Raw genomic sequence first — 19,724 nt, 5'->3', positions numbered from 1 at the left:
ACATTCAGCAATACGGAAGGGCGCGTGCAGCCGTGCTCGGGGGGACGCTGGACATTTTCAGCACCTGCTGTAAAACATCAGTTTGTCATGAACCAATTTCTGTACAATCCAAATTTCAGTGCCATATATTGTCTCTCTTTAAAGTTACAGCATTTTATTTTCCTCGTAAAGTAGCTAATCCCCCTGTATAACCCATAGCCGAAGATGAACGCTGCTGGGACTTGTAGTTTTACATCATCCACAGGCAGAGGATATCTGCACCGCATGATGTATCTGATCCCGGAAATGCCCCAGCTCTCCCAGACCTGCCATCATGGACTCTAGGAAAGCTGGAGGACGACAATTTGGCAGTAGAATTGGTTGTCAGCCCATAGCTTTCATTCAGAGCTTGGGAAAGCTGGGTGGCCGAGGCTTCAGTGGGTAACTTGATTATCCCCCAGCTGTCCTCTGCTATCCCCTGATCTGTGGCACAGAAAAGCTGGAGGGCAGAATGGTTGCCAGTTGATTTGTTTGTCACCCAGCTTTCCGTTGCTCTTACAGATCTGCCGTTATGTGCGATGGGAAAGCTGGGTAGCTTTTTCCAGTTAATTAGCTAAACATTTCTCACCTTGCATTCCCAAACACATATACTAACGCTGCAGGGGTTTGTTCACATATTAAAATGCAGTGTTTTACAGTAATGGCAAAATTAATAGGATTTCTAACATATCTGTCATATTGTGTGCTTTGTTTTTTTAGATGTGAGCAATGAGCGTCCCCCAGCTGCCGCAGTGATTCCCCCCCCTCCCCAGCTGCCGCAGTGATTCCCCCCCCTCCCCAGCTGCCGCAGTGATTCCCCCCCCTCCCCAGCTGCCGCAGTGATTCCCCCCCCAGCTGCCGCAGTGAGCGCCCCCTCCCCCAGCTGCCGCAGTGAGCGCCCCCTCCCCCAGCTGCCGCAGTGAGCGCCCCTCCCCCAGCTGCCGCAGTGAGCGCCCCCTCCCCCAGCTGCCGCAGTGAGCGCCCCCTCCCCCAGCTGCCGCAGTGAGCGCCCCCTCCCCCCAGCTGCCGCAGTGAGCGCGTCCCCCCCCCCCCAGCTCCCGCAGTGAGCGCCCCCCCCAGCTGCCGCAGTGAGCGCCCCCTCCCCCAGCTGCCGCAGTGAGCGCCCCCTCCCCCAGCTGCCGCAGTGAGCGCCCCCTCCCCCAGCTGCCGCAGTGAGCGCCCCCTCCCCCAGCTGCCGCAGTGAGCGCCCCCTCCCCCAGCTGCCGCAGTGAGCGCCCCCTCCCCCAGCTGCCGCAGTGAGCGCCCCCTCCCCCAGCTGCCGCAGTGGGCGCCCCCTCCCCCAGCTGCCGCAGTGGGCGCCCCCTCCCCCAGCTGCCGCAGTGAGCGCGTCCCCCCCCCCAGCTGCCGCAGTGTGCGCGTCCCCCCCCCCCAGCTGCCGCAGTGTGGGCGTCCCCCCCCCCCCCCAGCTGCCGCATTGAGCGCCCCCCCAGCTGCCGCAATGAGCAATCCTCCCCAGCTGCCGCAATGTTTTAGTTTTTATAGATTACACCTTTGTGATTTTATATAGATAGCTAGACCTGCTGGCTCACATATTCTCTTCTTGTTGCACCTGTCAATTAACCCTTTAGTGACGGGGCTAATTTTCACCTTAAAGACCAGACCAAATTTTGCAATTCTGACCAGTGTCACTTCATGAGGTTATAACTCTAGAACGCTTCAACGGATCCCGGTGATTCTGAGATTGTTTTTTCGTCACATATTGGACTTCATGTTAGTACCAAATTTAGGACAAAATTTTTTGATTTTATTTGTGAAAAAATATGAATTTTGGCAAAATTTTTGAAAATTTTGAAATTTTCAACTTTTGAATTTTTTTTCCGTTAAATCAGAGAGTTCTGTGACACAAAATAGTTAATAAATAACATTTCCCACTTGTCTACTTTACATCAGCACAAGTTTGGAAAAAAAAAAATTTTTTGTTAGGAAGTTAGAAGGGTTCAAAGTTTATGAGCAATTTCTCATTTTTACATCAAAATTTACAAAACCATTTTTTTAGGGACCACATCACATTTGAAGTGATTTTGAGAGGCCTAGATGACAGAAAATACCCAAAAGTGACACCATTCTAAAAACTGCACCCCTCAAAGTACTCAAAACCACATTCAAGAAGTTTATTAACCCTTTAGGTGCTTCACAGGAACTAAAGCAATGTGGAATGAAAAAAGCAAAAAATAAAATTTTACCTAAAAATGTTGCTTTACCCCAAATGTAATCAATTTTAGAAGAAATAACACAACAAAATGGACCCCAAAACTTGTTACCCACTTTCTTATGAGCGCGGTGATACCCCACATGTGGTCAGAAACCTCTGTTTGGACAAATGGGAGGGCTCGGAACACAAGGAGCAATATTTGAAGTTTGGAAAGCAAATTTGGCTGAAATAGATTGTGGGCACCATGTTGCATTTACATGTCCGCTAAGGTACCTAAACAGCAGAAACCCCTCACAAGTGACGCCATTCTGGAAACTAGACCCCTCAAGGCTTCTATCTAGGGGTATAGTGAGCATTTTGGACCCACAGGTACTTCACAGATTTTGATAACGTCACGTTGTCATATTGAAAATTTTCATTTTTTTCTCAAAAATGTTGCTTTAGCATTAATTTTCTTACTTTTTCAAGAGGTAATTCCAAAAATTGGACCCCAACGTTTATTACCCACTTTCTTATGAGCGCGGTGATACCCCATATGTGGTCAGAAACCTCTGTTTGGGCAAATGGGAGGGCTGGGAACACAAGGAGCAATATTTGAAGTTTGGAAAGCAAATTTGGCTGAAATAGATTGTGGGCACCATGTTGCATTTACATGTCCGCTAAGGTACCTAAACAGCAGAAACCCCTCACAAGTGATGCCATTCTGGAAACTAGACCCCTCAAGGCTTCTATCTAGGGGTATAGTGAGCATTTTGGACCCACAGGTACTTCACAGATTTTGATAACGTCACGTTGTCATATTGAAAAATTTCATTTTTTTCTCAAAAATGTTGCTTTAGCATTAATTTTCTTACTTTTTCAAGAGGTAATTCCAAAAATTGGACCCCAGCGTTTATTACCCACTTTCTTATGAGCGCGGTGATACCCCATATGTGGACAGAAACCTCTGTTTGGGCAAATGGGAGGGCTTGGAACACAAGGAGCAATATTTGAAGTTTGGAAAGCAAATTTGGCTGAAATAGATTGTGGGCACCATGTTGCATTTGTAGGGCCCCTAAGGTACCTAAACAGCAGAAACCCCCCACAACTGACCCCATTTTGGAAACTAGACCCCTCAAGGAATTTATTTAGATGTTTGGTGAGTACCCTGAACCCCCAGGTGCTTCACAGAATTTTATAGCGTTGAGCCATGAAAATAAAAAAATTAAATTTTAACACAAAATTGTTACTTCAACCATGTAGCTTTTTTTTTCACAAGGGTAAAAGGAAAAAAAACACCATAAAATGTATTGTGCAATTTCTCCTGAGTTCGCCGATACATCATATGTGGCGGAAATCAACTGTCTGGGTACACGGCAGGGTGCGGAATGAAAGGAGCGCCATTTGACTGCAAAATTGGCAGGAATCATTAGCGCACGCCATGTTGTGTTTGGAGACCCCCTAAAGTGGCTAAACAGTAGAGCTCCCCCACAACTGACCCCATTCTGGAATCTATACCCCTCAAGGATGTTATCTAGGGGTATAGTGTGCATTTTGAACCCACAGGTACTTCACAGAATTTTATAACAATAGGTTGTCATATTGAAAATGTTCTTCTTTTTCACAAAAGTGATGCTTTAGCACCAAATTTTCCACTTTTACAAGATGTAACACCAAAACGTGGACCCCTCATTTTGTTACCCACTTTCTTACGAGTCCAGCGATACCCAACATGTAGTCAAAAACGTCTGTTTGGGCAAACGGCAGGACTTGGAAGGGAAGGTGCACTTTTCAAATTTTGGATTATTTGATTTGCAGAGCCTATGTGTTATCAGAACAACTGAAAACCCACATAAATGGATTTTTTGTACATTTTATCTTGGAGTGAAGGGCAAAATGTGGAGGAAAATACCGCCAATTATATGGCAGACTTGTGCTTGTTCCAGAGATGAAGGAACACCAGGAGGGCTAGAAGGACACGTTAATTTTTCAGAGACTGGTCGTACAACGTCTGTTTAGCACCATCAATCCCTATATGAGGGACAATTGTGCCAGCCGACGTGGTACACCATAACAGGCTCCTACCTGCCAAGGTCGGAACCGCTATATGCACAAAACAACCAGTCCCCCACAGGGTTATAAACGTATTGTCCAGTGCAGGAGGTTCGGCAAGAACCATGCAGTAAAGCCCAAGGTGTAAAATTACAGAACAGCTTCAGATCCTCCAATAAAATTATCATGCCCGTATCACCAAGACATAGTTGTAATAGCAGTCAGACTAAGATGACTGGTGCTAACACTTTGTGAGTGATCAAATCTTGGAATTATTTGTCAGATGATCAGATGTTTCAAGAACATTTGCGGGGTCCACATTCTGGAGTACGCAGACGTGGGCATATGACGAGAATTTGTCTGCATAACACTTCGGTATGTGAGTGATCAAGTCCTGGAATTATTTGTGAAATGGGGTAAAATGTGTTTTACTGATGAAAATAGTAAATTTTATTTGACAAGTAACACAGGGGCTCACTACACAGAAAATATAAACGTGAAAGAAAAACCCTACCACACAATTTGGGAATAGTGTATGACGTCTAATAATTGTGGGATGTGTGGTAGATCTCGAAGCAGGGGGTAACACAAAGTCCTGGCTGGGAAGGGCACATGGGACAATAATATCTTGAGTCGCTTCTCCTACCCTGCTTGCGACATACCCGGCACCTTTTTTTAGGACGGTTTTGGGTGGGAGTAGGAGGCACGAGATGCATAAAATGCCGTTCCGTTAGTCTCCGGGCATTCTCTGACTCGAAGGCTGCCTCTGGTGCCGCTGAGTCAAACATGAGGGACTCAATAATTTTTTCCTGGTACTGCAGAAATGTGAGGGCCCCTTGTGATTTTTTAAACAGTACAAAACTGTTGTAGGTAGCAATCTGTATCAGGTAGATTGCTACCTTTTTGTACCAGGCCCTCGTTTTCCGCTTTACCAGGTATGGTTGGAGCACCTGGTCAGACAGGTCCACGCCACCCATAAACCTGTTGTATTGGGTCACACAGAAGGGTTTCTGTTTGTCCCTGGTGGCTCCCCTCTCTCTGACCGACACAGTGGTGTCCTCATGCAGGGTGGTGAGCATGTAGACGTCCTTGCGGTCATTCCACTTTACGGCAAGCAATTTGTCACTTGCCAGTGCGAATGACGCCCCCTTCTCTACACGTCTGGACACTAACTGTGCCGGCAAACCAACACGGTTTTTCCTTATTGTCCCACAGGCCCCTGTATTTGCAGCATGGAGGGATTGGTATAGGGGGATACTAGTGTAGTAGTTGTCGGTGTACACATGGTAACCTTTACCAAGAAATGGGGACATTAGCTCCCAGACAATTTTTCCTGGGACGCCAATTGTCTGGGGACAGTTGGGTGGGCTTATTTGGCGGTCCCTACCCTCATAAATGATAAAGTTACATGTGTACCCGCTGGTGCTTTCGCACACTTTATATAATTTTATGCCATACTTGGCTCTTTTGGAGGGAATAAACTGACGGAATGAGAGACGGCCCTTATAGCTCATTAGGGACTCGTCAACCGAAACATTCTCCTCTGGGCTGTAGGAAGTTAGGAAGGACTCTTTCAGGAGGGATATTAGGGGTTTCAATTTATTAAGGCGGTCATAATTGGGGTCAGTTCTTGGGGGGACTTGGGAATTATCACTAAAATGGAGGAATCGCAATAGGGTCTCATATCGGGTTCTGGGCATTATGGCTGCAAATACAGGGGTGGCGTGGACAGATTTGGTTGCCCAGTAGGAGCGGATACTGGGTTTTTTCACTATACCCATGTTGAGGGTAATGCCTAAAAATTTTTTGATTTCCGGGACACTTGTGGGGATCCAGGAACGGGAATGGACAGATGTTGGCTTTTGGGCAATATATTGGCGGGCGTACAAGTTGGTGTGGTGGGTGATAAGCTCAAGTACTTGTTGGTTAACAAAAATTTGGAAAAAATCCAGTGGGGCAAAATTGGTGACAATTATTTTTATGCCAGGGTCTCCTATGAAAGGGGGAATTTGTGGGGTAAAGGACGGGTTGGGGTACCAGAGAGCATGGGGGACTGCAGAACTAGGTCCTGCCCCTGACTCTTCAGCAGTGGCGACTGGCGGGGTGTGGGACCCCGTGGAGGAAGCCGAATCGTCACCGCTATCCGAAAAATCTCTTTCTGAGGCCGATTCGGTCTCTGACCCAGAACTGCCGGAGGCAAGCAGCGAGTACGCTTGCTCTGCCGTAAACATCCTGCGGGCCATGGTTTTTGTTTTTATCCCTGGCTAACAAAAAATAAACCTAAACCTAACACTAGTATTTTTTTTTTTTTTTTTTTTTATATAAACCCTAAATTTTTTTATAAAGATTATAAAAAAAAATATTTAGGGGAATGACGCAGCGAGGGATGACGGAATGATGGAGGGGGGATGATCACAGGGGGGTGATCAGAAAAATTGGGAATAGATTTATGATGATCTTTGTGAATTGATAACTTTTTCTCTCTATATGGCAGCACGTAGTCTCTCTCTCTTCTCTCCCAGATAAACTACAAGGGAGAGAGGAGAAAGGCAGACCTAAATGCTGCCATATTTATCAAATATTGGCATTTTGACTACTGTGATAGGATCTATCACAGTATTCAAATCTAAACAGCCAATCAGAATTTTTTTTTTTGTTGCCGGGTGCAGGAGGCAGATTATGGCAAGCACACTGCGCATGCGCCCGCCATTTTCCCGGAGAAGAGAAGAAGGGGGGCCGCGGGGGACCGGGGGACCGGTGATTTTTTTTATTGAGGTACAGGGGAGGGGATTGGGGGAACGGGGGATCCCAGATCGGGTGGGAGAGAGACTGGGAACGGTGGTGAGAACTCCGGTTCTCCAGATCCCTCTCTCTGGTCCCCCGGAGGGGGCTCCGGGGGACCAGAGAGCTCCGGTGTACCGGAGGAGAGGTCAGGGGGGGGGGCATTTCCCTCCGATCTGAAATGTTTGATCATTTCAGATCGGAGGGAAATGAATGCAGAGCGCCGGCGGCAGCACAGCAGTTTTCAGCGCGCGCCGGCGCCATCTTGCACGCTCCGGAGGGGGGCTCTGAAGAACCGGAGGGGGCTCCAGGGTCCAAAGAGCTCCGGTGTACCGGAGGAGAGGTCAGGGGGAGGACATTTCCCTCCGATCTGAAATGTTTGATCATTTCAGATCGGAGGGAAATGAATGCACCGGCGGCGGCAGTTTTCAGCGCGCGTCGGCGCCATCTTGCAAGGTCTGGAGAACCGGAGGGGGCTCCGGTGACCAGACAGCTCCGGTGGACCGGAGGAGGGATCAGGGGGAGGACATTTCCCTCCGATCTGAAATGTTTGATCATTTCAGATCGGAGGGAAATGACTGCAGAGCCGGCGCCGGCGGGAGTTTTCAGCGCGCGTCGGCGCCATCTTGGATCTTCCGGGGGGGGGGGGGGGGTTGGATGGCTTTCTCCGGTACCGGGGGCCTTGGGGGCACTAAGGGCTAACATTTATTTCTCATCTGACATGTTTGATCACGTCAGATGAGAAATAAATAAATTTTACCAGCCATTATTTTTTTTTCATGTTGTCGCCGGTATACGGTGTATACCGGCGATCGCATTAACGGGGTGCATAAAAAACACCCCGATTCATAATCTGGGGGGTCTCAGCTACCCCCGGTAGCTGAAACCCCCGAGATTTTCGGTCGCTGGGGGGCGCTAGAGGGTTTTTTCGGGCCGCCGCTTTAAAGCGGCGGAACAGAATAAGTACCCTGTTTTGCCGCCGCTTTAAGTCGTACGGCCGTCGTTATGAGGTTAAATAGCAGTGCATTGCTGGAACTTTACTTGCACATATTTCTGAAATAAAACTTCCAATCTCAGAACAATGGTATGGTTACATTCAGCCTCCTAGAGCCAGTATAGCGCCGGCTTTACTTTATATATGGAAATCCTGCTGGTTGGTTCCCTTTAATGGCCACCAGGAACGGTGCCAAACACCAGACTAGTCAGATGGGGGAGTCCACAGCGCATTCTCCCCGTCCGCTGCCCTGGAATGACAGGTCTATTGTCTTCATGCTTGTATAGGAAGGGACCTGTCGTGAGGCCTTGGCTGTCAAATTGTTGCTAACCAAAAGCCTGGCCTTGCCCATAGCAACCGACCATATCTCTGTTTTTGTTTTTGAAATTGCTGTGGAAAAACGAAAGCTGTGCTGTGATTGGTCATATGTATTTGTTGTTAGAGCATCCATTTTTTTGACTTTACGTTTATATATATATATATATATATATATATATATATATATATATATGTATATATATATTATATGTATGTCTATAACCCTTTCACGGTCCATGACGTATGTCATAACTTTTGTGTGCCCCTTTAATGTGGACACTTGTTGCTCCATAAATGTCTGCTGATCTGATCAGCCACCATGTGCAGCTAACAGACAGAGCGGAAATTCATCCGCTCCTCTTACTGGTTAAATCTTTAACAGCGGGATTTAACACTTGCCGGTGTGGAGCTCGCTGTCCCTTGACGTAATCACAGGGTACCAATGGTTTGTCATGACAGCCGGGGGTCAGCTGATGACCACTGTCATGATGCAGCCCCAGATCACAAAAATAGAGAATGCCGCAGATCTCAGAAAATGGCGACAAAAGCGCAATTCTTTTCTTTTTTTTTTTACAAATTTTAGAATTTTTTTTTAGCATTTAAAGGGGTATTCCTATCTGCAAGATCCTATCCTAATATGTAGTAGGTGTAGTAGTAAAAATATTAGCAAATACCTCCAATTAGAGATGTTCCTGATTCACTATGTTGTTACCTCATGTTCAGGGCATTGCAGGACCTTGGGTATCCACAGTTACGACCACTAACACCTAACTAAGGCCTCTTTCAGACGTCCGTACAAAACACACACGTGTTTCAGAGTCTGTGGTATGGGTGCGTGTGTCCATGTGTGTTCAGTGTGTGCTATCCTTGTGACATCCGGATAGCGCACTGACAACATGAACTTCTATACTTACCTGTCCCTGGTGCTGCTTTCTCCGGCGCTGCTGCTGCTTCCGGTCCTCCGTGCAGTGCATATGCAATGAGCATAATGAGCGGGGGTCAGAAGCAAGTGACAGCAGCGCCGGAGACAGGTGAGCATAGAAAATAACTTTATTTCAAAGACATGTGTTTTCTCCAGTACGTGTCACACGGATCACATCAGTGTGCGGTCTGTGTGACACCCCTGCTGCCGGAGAAATACGGACATGTCACCGTGTGGAGCACACGGACACAGAATCAATGTCAAAACATTGCCACCCATTGATTTTAATGGGTCAGCGTGTGTCCATGTCTTCAGTACCTGGGAAAATGAACGTCACGCTTCCTAGAAACACGGACATGTGAAAGAGGCCTAAAGGTGACTATTTGCGTGGTCGTAACCATGGATACCTAAGGTCCTGCAATGCCCTGCACATGAGGTAACGACATAGTGAATCAGGAGAACTATACTACATCTCTAATATTGTTATGATTACACCTATTACATATTAGGATAGGATCTTGGAGATGGGAATCTACGAACTCGTACTGACCTGGGGAATCCTAATTGTATATAGCAGAATCCCACATTCAGCCATACTGTCATTGAGAAGACATAGTGACTAGAGTTGAGCGGATTGGGTATAATCCGGGTCCGGCGGATCCGGATCAGGTTGCTGCAGAAGTCCGGATCCGATCCGGAATCCGCATCCATGTAAATCAATGGGGAGCCGGATCCGGGAAGAGAGTGAGAGAGAGAGAGAAGAAAAAAAAAAAAAGGATCCAGATCGTGCACCCCGAATCCCGGGTACTGGTCGGACTCGGATCGGGCTCTCAAACCGTGCGGATCCGGATTTTGCGGATCCGAGTCCGCTCAACACTAATAGTGACATTTCGGATAATAACATTTAAGTTCCCACAATCCGTTTTTTGGTGACTTTTTTTTTTCATCCTGCGTATTGGCATTTTCCAATTGGATGAAATTTATAGCCCTAGAAATGCGTGTAAGCCGTACATTTACTGTATCAATAAAGTTTTATCAAAGTCATTACCAGGAAGTGTAAAAAAACCACAAACAATAAAACGTGACATAACAAAAAGAGACAATAAACCAAAGCAACAAAAATGGGATAAAACATGGAGAGAAAAAAAGAAAAAACGTAAGGATCATAATATACTGATTAAAGCACCTTTTTAAAGGGTCTGTGTGAGGTAAATCCGGAGATATGACGATAAATCATGATATTCAAGTATGTCAGGAAGCCCTCTCGTGGTGTCACCCCCCCTTTCCTTCACACAACTGGTTTAGCAACAAATTCCATGGCCATGTCCTGTGATATGGAAATTAGGTGGCTTTAGGACAATGGACACAGGATGACTCCCTGCCGTGACCCTGTAGTGGGGGCTGCTAGCTAGTTAGCAAGGCTATGGAACTAGCAGACAGAACGACTCCAGTAAAAAATGGTTCATATCTCGCAAGCCATATTTCCGATAAATATGGCAACCATAAAAATGGTGTCTCCGCATGTGGACGATGCCGGCACACCCTTTTTATGGGAGCAGGACATTGGGAAATGCCCCAGGCGTGATATCAGCCAATGGGGAACTGGCAGACAGGTCATGAGTCCCCTCGTTCTGTAGCTAAATTCATAACTGTCACAATGAGAGCATTGGCGTCCGCCTACGACGCTCCCAGGCAAAGTTATGGCCAATATCCCCTTTGCTGGATAATTCTGATCCATGCAGGGGGAGTGGCAGTGCTTCCCTGTGAGGTCACTAAGGTAGGAGGGGACCTGGATCTGCCCAGGTTGATAACCCTACTTCGGCCATTTTCCAGCGTTCTTTCGCTGGGGGCACGTGTAGGAAACATCTGTGGGAGTTCCTGGAAACCTGGTCTACAGCGCCCCCCTGTGGCCAGACGCACAAGGTAACTGATTGAATTGCATACCTGTTTGAAAACCATGCTTTATCTGTAACTGTACTCTGACATATGTATATTCTGTAGATTCCCTATTGTATATATTGTAGTTTCTAGTGTGCTTTAGGCTGATTAAATTATATAATTAATCTTGGGCTGTTCTGTTATCTCGATCTTGAATCCCACGTCTGTGTGTTCGGCTAATAGTTACCGTAAATCGGTTGGTGGCAGCGAATTGTGCCAAGGATTATTGTGGGGAGGCCAGTGAGATTCGGGGAGATTTTATATATGCCGCCCGCGGAGGTCGGGGGAATATATACCTTACTCTCACCGGGGACCCTTCAATAATCGGCATAAGTAGTATAGCGGCCTCCTTGCTTATGGTCGGGCAATTCCATAATTGGCCTGACTATAAGAGGGGCGCTAGAGAGCGCGTCACGTGCTCTGTCTGTCGGTCGGGAGGTATAAAGGAGGGGTGACCCCCACTTGTTACCCCCCGATTGTGACGTACTGGTAGCCAGCGCGGGGGATTTCTGAGTGACCCCCCCGGTGGTTTGTGACATATTGGTGGCAAGCGGTGGGATCGAGATAATAGTGTGTGTGAGTGTGAGACCCATACTCCCAGACACTAAAGACTGCCTGCAGCAGCTGTGGCTGCTGGGGTCTTCAGACTAGCTCAACACTAGAGTGTCAGAGTGCAGATACTGTAAGGTGTGTGGAGGCATCAGGTGTCAGTTCTGTGTCAGTGACCAAAGTCTGCAACAATGGCTGATAGCACCAGGAGCAAAGCCAAAGGAATGGCCGATGCTCAGGCCAGAGACGATGAGGAGGTTGTCCACGAGCCCTCCAGGAGCTCGACGCCAGAAAACAGCTCTGCAGAGGACATTGCACAACCGGGCACTGCTGGACAAGATGAGGAGCAGCTCGCCCAAGGGTCCTCAACGAGCCAGATGCCAGCCCTCCGCTCTGCAAGGGACAGTGAATCACCAGGCTCCGCAGCGGGCCGCAGATCACCACGTGCCATCCCACCGAGCCTGGGAGGCTCGGATAGCCTTCTTCAAATGGCTATGGCCCTACGCCAGGCTGGAGACCGGGAGGGCTACAAGGAACTCATGGCCGAGCGTGAGCGGCAAGCAGCGCGTGAAGAGCGCCAGGCAGAGCGTAACTACCAGCTGCAGCTAGCTCAGCTCCGGCCCTCATCAGCCACCCGTGACCTTCCAGACACCAAACTTCCAAAGGTCCGTGTTGAGGACTTCCCAGTGCTGGAGAAGGATGGAGACTTGGACTCTTTCTTGACTGCTTTTGAACGGACTTGCTTGCAGCATCATCTGAACAAGGACCAGTGGGCCAAATACCTGACCCCCCGTTTAAGGGGTAAGGCCCTGGATATCCTTGGGGACTTGCCTGCTGAGGCGGATCAGGGCTACGACACCATCAAGCGGGCCCTGATCCAACAGTACAACCTCACCCCGGAGTCCTACCGCAAGAAGTTCCGGACGCTGCAGAAGGGACCAAAGGACTCCTGGGCTGACCACCGGCGGGCACTTGCCCGAGCTGCCGACCACTGGACCCAAGGCCTGCAGCTTTCCACCGGACCGGAGATCCTGGACTTGTTCATCACGGAGCAACTCTTGTGGAACTGCCCTGAGGATCTCCGCCAGTTCATCCGAGACCAGAAGCCAAAGGGATCCACGGCTACAGCTGCCCTGGCAGATGACTACACCAACAATCGGGCTCCTGAAGCCAGGAGAGCAGCCACCAGCAGCACCTGGAGAGGGGGTAAGATGAACTCTGCGACTGCCCCACCTGCCCCTAGACTGCAGGGGGTGTCCCCCTCAACTCCCCTCTCCAGGCCCGTGGCAGAACCAAGACGGTGCCACCAGTGCAACCTACCTGGACACTTCAAGGCCATGTGCCCTCAGCGTCCCAAGGCCCCGGCTCCGTCCCCGTCCCAAGGGCCGCCCAAGGTGTATTGTGTGGGTGGGGGTGGTGGTAGGTCCCTGGACAGCTTCCAACCTGTCACCGTCGGCCAGTCTGTGACCATAGGACTGCGAGACAGCGCCTCGGAGGTGACTCTGGTGCGGCCTGAGATGGTGTCCCCCCAAGACTTGATCCCTGGAAAAACCCTCGCTGTCTCCGGGATTGGAGGCATTGACCCGGCGCTGCCTGTTGCTGACATTTATGTGGACTGGGGCGCAGGGCGAGGGGTGAGGGAGGTGGGGGTAACTGATCGGATCCCTGCAAACGTGCTACTTGGGACAGATTTGGGGCAAATAACCTCCCAGTTTGGCCCCGCCCCAAAGGCTGAACCTTCAGCCAGTGCTGACGTGCCTCCGGACAATGTTAATGTGTTATCTATGAATGATGTAAGGGAGGAGGGAGTGAACTCTGATATTTCTGCTTGCACAGACACCATAGACACACACGCAGCTGCAGCTGTGACAGGGGAGGGGGTCAGAGAAAGGTGTGACAATGCCTCTACAAGTAACCAGCCTGTGAGCTGGGATCTGCTGCCCTCTGCAGGGATAAGCAGAGAGCAGGGTGCTGCAGGGGGAGGACCAGTGTGTGGGGTGGGGGCTACCACAGCAAATGTGGGGTCCCCAGAGATTTCACAGCGGGGTTCTGTTGCTGCAGGAGGGGAACAGGCAGGTGAGATTGGGGCCGGTCCAGGAGCGGAAGTGCTCCCAGGTAAGATCTCGGTGCATGGTTCCCCCACAACCGGGGTGTCAGGAAGCCAGGTAGGTCTGCCTGAACCGGCGACTTGGTCAGGAACGGAGGAGGAGCAGGCACGACCCACGGTCGCAGCGGCTGTGGCCGCTGTCACCCGCAGTGGGAGTGCTGGAAGCCAAGGGGCCTCCCGGAGGTCCGATAGCTCTTCCCCTTCTGACCAAGTGGCAGCCGAGTCAGGTGGAGGCCAGGACACAGGTCCCGGGGTACTGACTGAAGATGTGACAGTCTCGTCGATTCTGGCCACATCTAGTCAGGGGTTTCAGGCAGCGTTAGAAGCTGACGACAGCCTGAAAGCTCTTAAGGAGCAGGCGGCACAGCCTCCCTCGGACTCGGACCCGGAGCGAGTGGTCTGGGACCAAGGACGGCTGTACCGGGCCACGGTCCAGCAGGGTTCACCGGAGGCGTGGCCCAGGGACCGACAGTTGGTGGTACCCTATCCGTTCCGGACAGAGTTGTTGCGGATCGCACATGAGATTCCGATGGCCGGACACCTAGGGATCGCTAAGACCAAGGCCAGGTTAAACCAGCATTTCTACTGGCCAAAAATGGGGGCCGATGTGGCTGCCTACTGCCGTTCGTGTGAAACCTGTCAGAGAGTGGGGAAGGCGGGGCCACGCCCCAAAGCCCCACTGGTATCTCTGCCAATCATCGATGAGCCTTTCAGGAGGGTGGCTGTGGATCTGGTCGGCCCGCTGGCCATCCCCAGCAGCTCCGGGAAACGCTTCATACTGACGGTAGTGGACTATGCCACCCGGTACCCAGAAGCAGTGGCCTTGTCGTCCATTCGGGCTGACAAGGTGGCCACCGCATTGCTGGAGATTTTCTCCCGAGTGGGTTTTCCCCAGGAAATGCTCACTGACCGGGGGACCCAATTCATGTCCCAGCTGATGGAGGCCCTCTGTAAGCAAGTCCAGGTGCGACATCTGGTGGCCAGCCCGTACCATCCACAGACTAATGGCCTGTGCGAGCGGTTCAATGGCACCTTAAAGCAGATGCTTAAGATGTTGGTCGACTCCCATGGGCGTGACTGGGAGCGGTATCTCCCACACCTGTTATTTGCTTACCGGGAGGTTCCACAGGCCTCAACAGGATTCTCACCGTTTGAGCTCCTGTACGGGCGACGTGTGCGGGGCCCCCTGGCTCTGGTGAAAGAGGCTTGGGAAGGGGATTTGGCCACCCCTGGAGTGTCGGTTATCGAGTATGTCATGCGCTTCCGGGACAAAATGCAGGCCTTGACGCAACTGGTACACGACAATATGGCTCAAGCCCAGGCCGATCAGAAGCGTTGGTACGACCAGAACGCTTGTGAGAGGACCTACCAAGTGGGTCAAAAGGTGTGGGTACTGGTCCCCGTACCACAGGACAAGCTTCAGGCAGCCTGGGAAGGCCCATACCTCGTGTACCAGCAGCTCAACCCTGTAACGTACCTGGTCACCCTGGACCCTGCCCGTGGAAGGCGGAAGCCCTTCCATGTGAACATGATGAAGGCACATCATGAGCGGGAGGCATGTGCGCTCCCCGTGTGCAACCTGCCCGAGGAGGGAGAAGCGGAAACCCTCTTGGATATGCTAGCCCAGGTTAGGGCAGGCGGATCCATTGAGGATGTGGAGGTTGGCCACCAGCTCTTGGAGGACCAACGGTCCCAGCTGTGGGCCACCCTACACCCCTTCCGGGGGTTGTTTACCAACCAGCCCGGAAGGACTGACTTGGCTGTCCATCACGTGGACACTGGGGATCATCCCCCGATCCGGCGTTCAGCATATCGGGTCTCCCTGGAGGTGCAGCAACACATGCGCCAGGAGATTGACGAGATGCTGAAGCTGGGGGTGATCCAGGCATCCAACAGCGCTTGGGCCTCGCCTGTAGTCCTCGTCCCTAAGAAGGACCGAACCACTCGGTTCTGCGTGGACTACAGGGGGCTCAATGCGGTCACGGTCGCCGATGCGTACCCAATGCCACGCATCGATGACCTGCTCGATCAGTTGGCCGGGGCTCAGTACCTGACCATCATGGATCTGAGCCGGGGATATTGGCAGATCCCCCTGACTCGCAAGGCCAGGGAGCGCTCTGCCTTTATTACCCCATTTGGACTGTACGAGTCCACGGTGATGCCATTCGGGATGAGGAATGCCCCTGCCACTTTCCAGCGGATGGTCAACACCCTGCTCAAGGGACTTGAAGGGTACGCGGCCGCGTACCTGGATGACATTGCCGTCTTCAGTCCCACCTGGGAGGACCACCTAGAGCATCTAGCACAGGTGCTCAGGCGGATCCACCGGGCAGGTTTGACCATCAAGCCGGGAAAGTGTCAGCTGGCCATGAGCGAGGTCCAGTACCTCGGTCACCGGGTAGGTGGGAGAACACTGAAGCCCGAGCCTGAGAAAGTGGAAGCCATCGCATCCTGGCCCACCCCCAGGACCAAGAAGCAGGTGATGTCCTTCTTGGGGACCGCTGGGTACTATAGGAGGTTTGTTCCATGCTATAGTAGCCTGGCAAAGCCCTTGACGGACCTCACCAAGAAGAAGCTGCCCTCCGCAGTCGATTGGACAATGGACTGCGAGACAGCCTTCCGGGCCCTAAAGGACGCCCTGTCCAGCCCGCCCGTGCTACAGGCAGCCGACTTCACGCGGCCGTTTGTAGTACAGACCGACGCCAGTGACTTCGGCCTCGGTGCGGTGCTCAGCCAGGTGGACTCTGCGAGCCAAGAGCACCCAGTCTTGTACCTGAGCAGGAAGCTGTTACCAAGGGAAGTTGCCTATTCCACGATGGAGAAGGAGTGCCTGGCCATAGTGTGGGCCCTGCAGCGTCTGCAACCCTATCTATACGGGCGCCACTTCATCGTGGAGACGGACCACAATCCCCTCAGCTGGTTGCACACCGTCTCTGGGACGAATGGGCGATTGTTGCGATGGAGCCTTGCGCTCCAGCAATACAACTTCACCATTCGCCACAAAAGGGGCCGTGACCACGGTAACGCAGACGGGCTGTCCCGACAAGGAGAGGTTGCGGACGGGCGCACGGGGGAACACCGGAGTGTGCTGCCCCCTAGCGCCCTCAAAAGGGGGGAGGTGTGAGGTAAATCCGGAGATATGACGATAAATCATGATATTCAAGTATGTCAGGAAGCCCTCTCGTGGTGTCACCCCCCCTTTCCTTCACACAACTGGTTTAGCAACAAATTCCATGGCCATGTCCTGTGATATGGAAATTAGGTGGCTTTAGGACAATGGACACAGGATGACTCCCTGCCGTGACCCTGTAGTGGGGGCTGCTAGCTAGTTAGCAAGGCTATGGAACTAGCAGACAGAACGACTCCAGTAAAAAATGGTTCATATCTCGCAAGCCATATTTCCGATAAATATGGCAACCATAAAAATGGTGTCTCCGCATGTGGACGATGCCGGCACACCCTTTTTATGGGAGCAGGACATTGGGAAATGCCCCAGGCGTGATATCAGCCAATGGGGAACTGGCAGACAGGTCATGAGTCCCCTCGTTCTGTAGCTAAATTCATAACTGTCACAATGAGAGCATTGGCGTCCGCCTACGACGCTCCCAGGCAAAGTTATGGCCAATATCCCCTTTGCTGGATAATTCTGATCCATGCAGGGGGAGTGGCAGTGCTTCCCTGTGAGGTCACTAAGGTAGGAGGGGACCTGGATCTGCCCAGGTTGATAACCCTACTTCGGCCATTTTCCAGCGTTCTTTCGCTGGGGGCACGTGTAGGAAACATCTGTGGGAGTTCCTGGAAACCTGGTCTACAGCGCCCCCCTGTGGCCAGACGCACAAGGTAACTGATTGAATTGCATACCTGTTTGAAAACCATGCTTTATCTGTAACTGTACTCTGACATATGTATATTCTGTAGATTCCCTATTGTATATATTGTAGTTTCTAGTGTGCTTTAGGCTGATTAAATTATATAATTAATCTTGGGCTGTTCTGTTATCTCGATCTTGAATCCCACGTCTGTGTGTTCGGCTAATAGTTACCGTAAATCGGTTGGTGGCAGCGAATTGTGCCAAGGATTATTGTGGGGAGGCCAGTGAGATTCGGGGAGATTTTATATATGCCGCCCGCGGAGGTCGGGGGAATATATACCTTACTCTCACCGGGGACCCTTCAATAATCGGCATAAGTAGTATAGCGGCCTCCTTGCTTATGGTCGGGCAATTCCATAATTGGCCTGACTATAAGAGGGGCGCTAGAGAGCGCGTCACGTGCTCTGTCTGTCGGTCGGGAGGTATAAAGGAGGGGTGACCCCCACTTGTTACCCCCCGATTGTGACGTACTGGTAGCCAGCGCGGGGGATTTCTGAGTGACCCCCCCGGTGGTTTGTGACAGTCTGAAGTGTTGCGGACGTCCGCGCTGGCGCTCATCGATCTCCCTTTTTCGCTGCGCACCCACAGAGGGCAGATCGGCTGCCATGGCCGCTGGAGGCACTGACGGTCGCAGTGGCTCAGTGGTTAGTAATGTAGGGTGGCTCAGTGGTTAGCACTGCAGTCTTGCAGGACTGGGGTCCTGGATTCAAATCCCACCCAGGACATCTGCAAGGAGTTTGTATGTTCTCCCCGTGTTTGTGTGGCTTTCCTCCGGGTTCTCCGGTTTCCTCCCACACTCCAAAAACATACTGATATTGAATTTAGATTGTGAGCCCCAATGGGGACGGTATTGCCAATGTATGTAAAGCGCTGTGGAATTAATAGTGCTGTATAAGTGAATAAATATTATTATATTATTTTTTATTATTATTATTATTATTATTATCTTCGTGCCTTGTGGCTAAATCTTTTCAAAATATAGTAAAAGTGGTCTAATCGAATTCCATTGTGGAGGAAAAAATAGAAAATACTGTATGTTAAAAAAACCAAAACATTTTTTTTATTTTATTTTTTTAATATTTGGAAAAAATAATTAAATTACCCAACTTTGCTCAATCTGAAAGGAAAATTATTTTTTTTAAAGTGTGTTTTACATTACAAGAAGCTTTCAAATATAAAGTAACCAATACAGTGTAAGCAAAATATAGAAAAATCCAGTTTTTTTTAATTTTTTTAAAGTCTCTGTCCTCGACCCTGCTCCAAAAAAGACCCCAATAAAAGTGAAAAATAAAACTACAGCTCACCACAGCACTATCAGCAGATAAATAAATTATGATGGGTCTAAAAAAAAAAAGGCAATGCAAACAAAGGAATTTTTATTTTTTTTTGCAAAATAAGAGTTCTGAATTTTTTTTAAGACCATTACTAAAAATATACAGTGTATATAATCCTGGTATTGCCATAACTATGTTGACTTTTTACCAAGCACTGAACTTTGTAACAAAATAAAAAAAAAAATTATTTTTGGGTTTTTTCTTATTTTTTTTACTTTTTCACTGTATTAAAAATTTTCTCTCCTGTTTTTGAATTTTATGTAATTTTAAATCTAAAAATCGTACCACAAAAAAAAATCATTCCCTCATCAATGGAAAAATAATAAAAATAAAAGTTTTGACTCTAGTAAGAAAGCAAAGAAAAAAATCAAAAGCAAAGAAGAAAAACAAAAAGATGTAAAAACCAGTAGGAATAAATTGTCAATTTCAGCCTTGGATCTTTGATGTGTATGAAAATGCCCTAAAAGGACAGTATACATATTGGATAAAGCTCAGCCAAACCCTGCCAGTTTTGGGGGGGTCATGGAGACAATCTGAAGTGTTTGGGGGGCCTTTATCTAATTTATCTTTTGGGAGATTAAATAGTAACTTTTTTTTTTAAAAGACTATTGTTTACTATTCACATTTTTTACTTTGTCTTCATTCCTGTAAAAAAAAAACTACCTACTGAATATTGTTAAAGCGCCAT

General features: G+C 49.5%; 1 protein-coding gene across 1 annotated transcript in view; it reads left to right on the top strand.

Annotated features, from left to right (window-relative positions):
• DISP1 (dispatched RND transporter family member 1) overlaps positions 1-19,724 on the top strand; it is a 163,393-nt gene that overhangs the window by 2,468 nt on the left and 141,201 nt on the right. The gene's annotated exons all lie outside the window — the stretch shown is intronic.

Source organism: Anomaloglossus baeobatrachus, chromosome 3 (assembly GCF_048569485.1).
Source record: "Anomaloglossus baeobatrachus isolate aAnoBae1 chromosome 3, aAnoBae1.hap1, whole genome shotgun sequence".
Taxonomy (NCBI): Eukaryota; Metazoa; Chordata; class Amphibia; order Anura; family Aromobatidae; genus Anomaloglossus; species Anomaloglossus baeobatrachus.
Note: the sequence above shows the minus strand (reverse complement) of the source record. Positions and strands in the feature narration are given on the sequence as shown.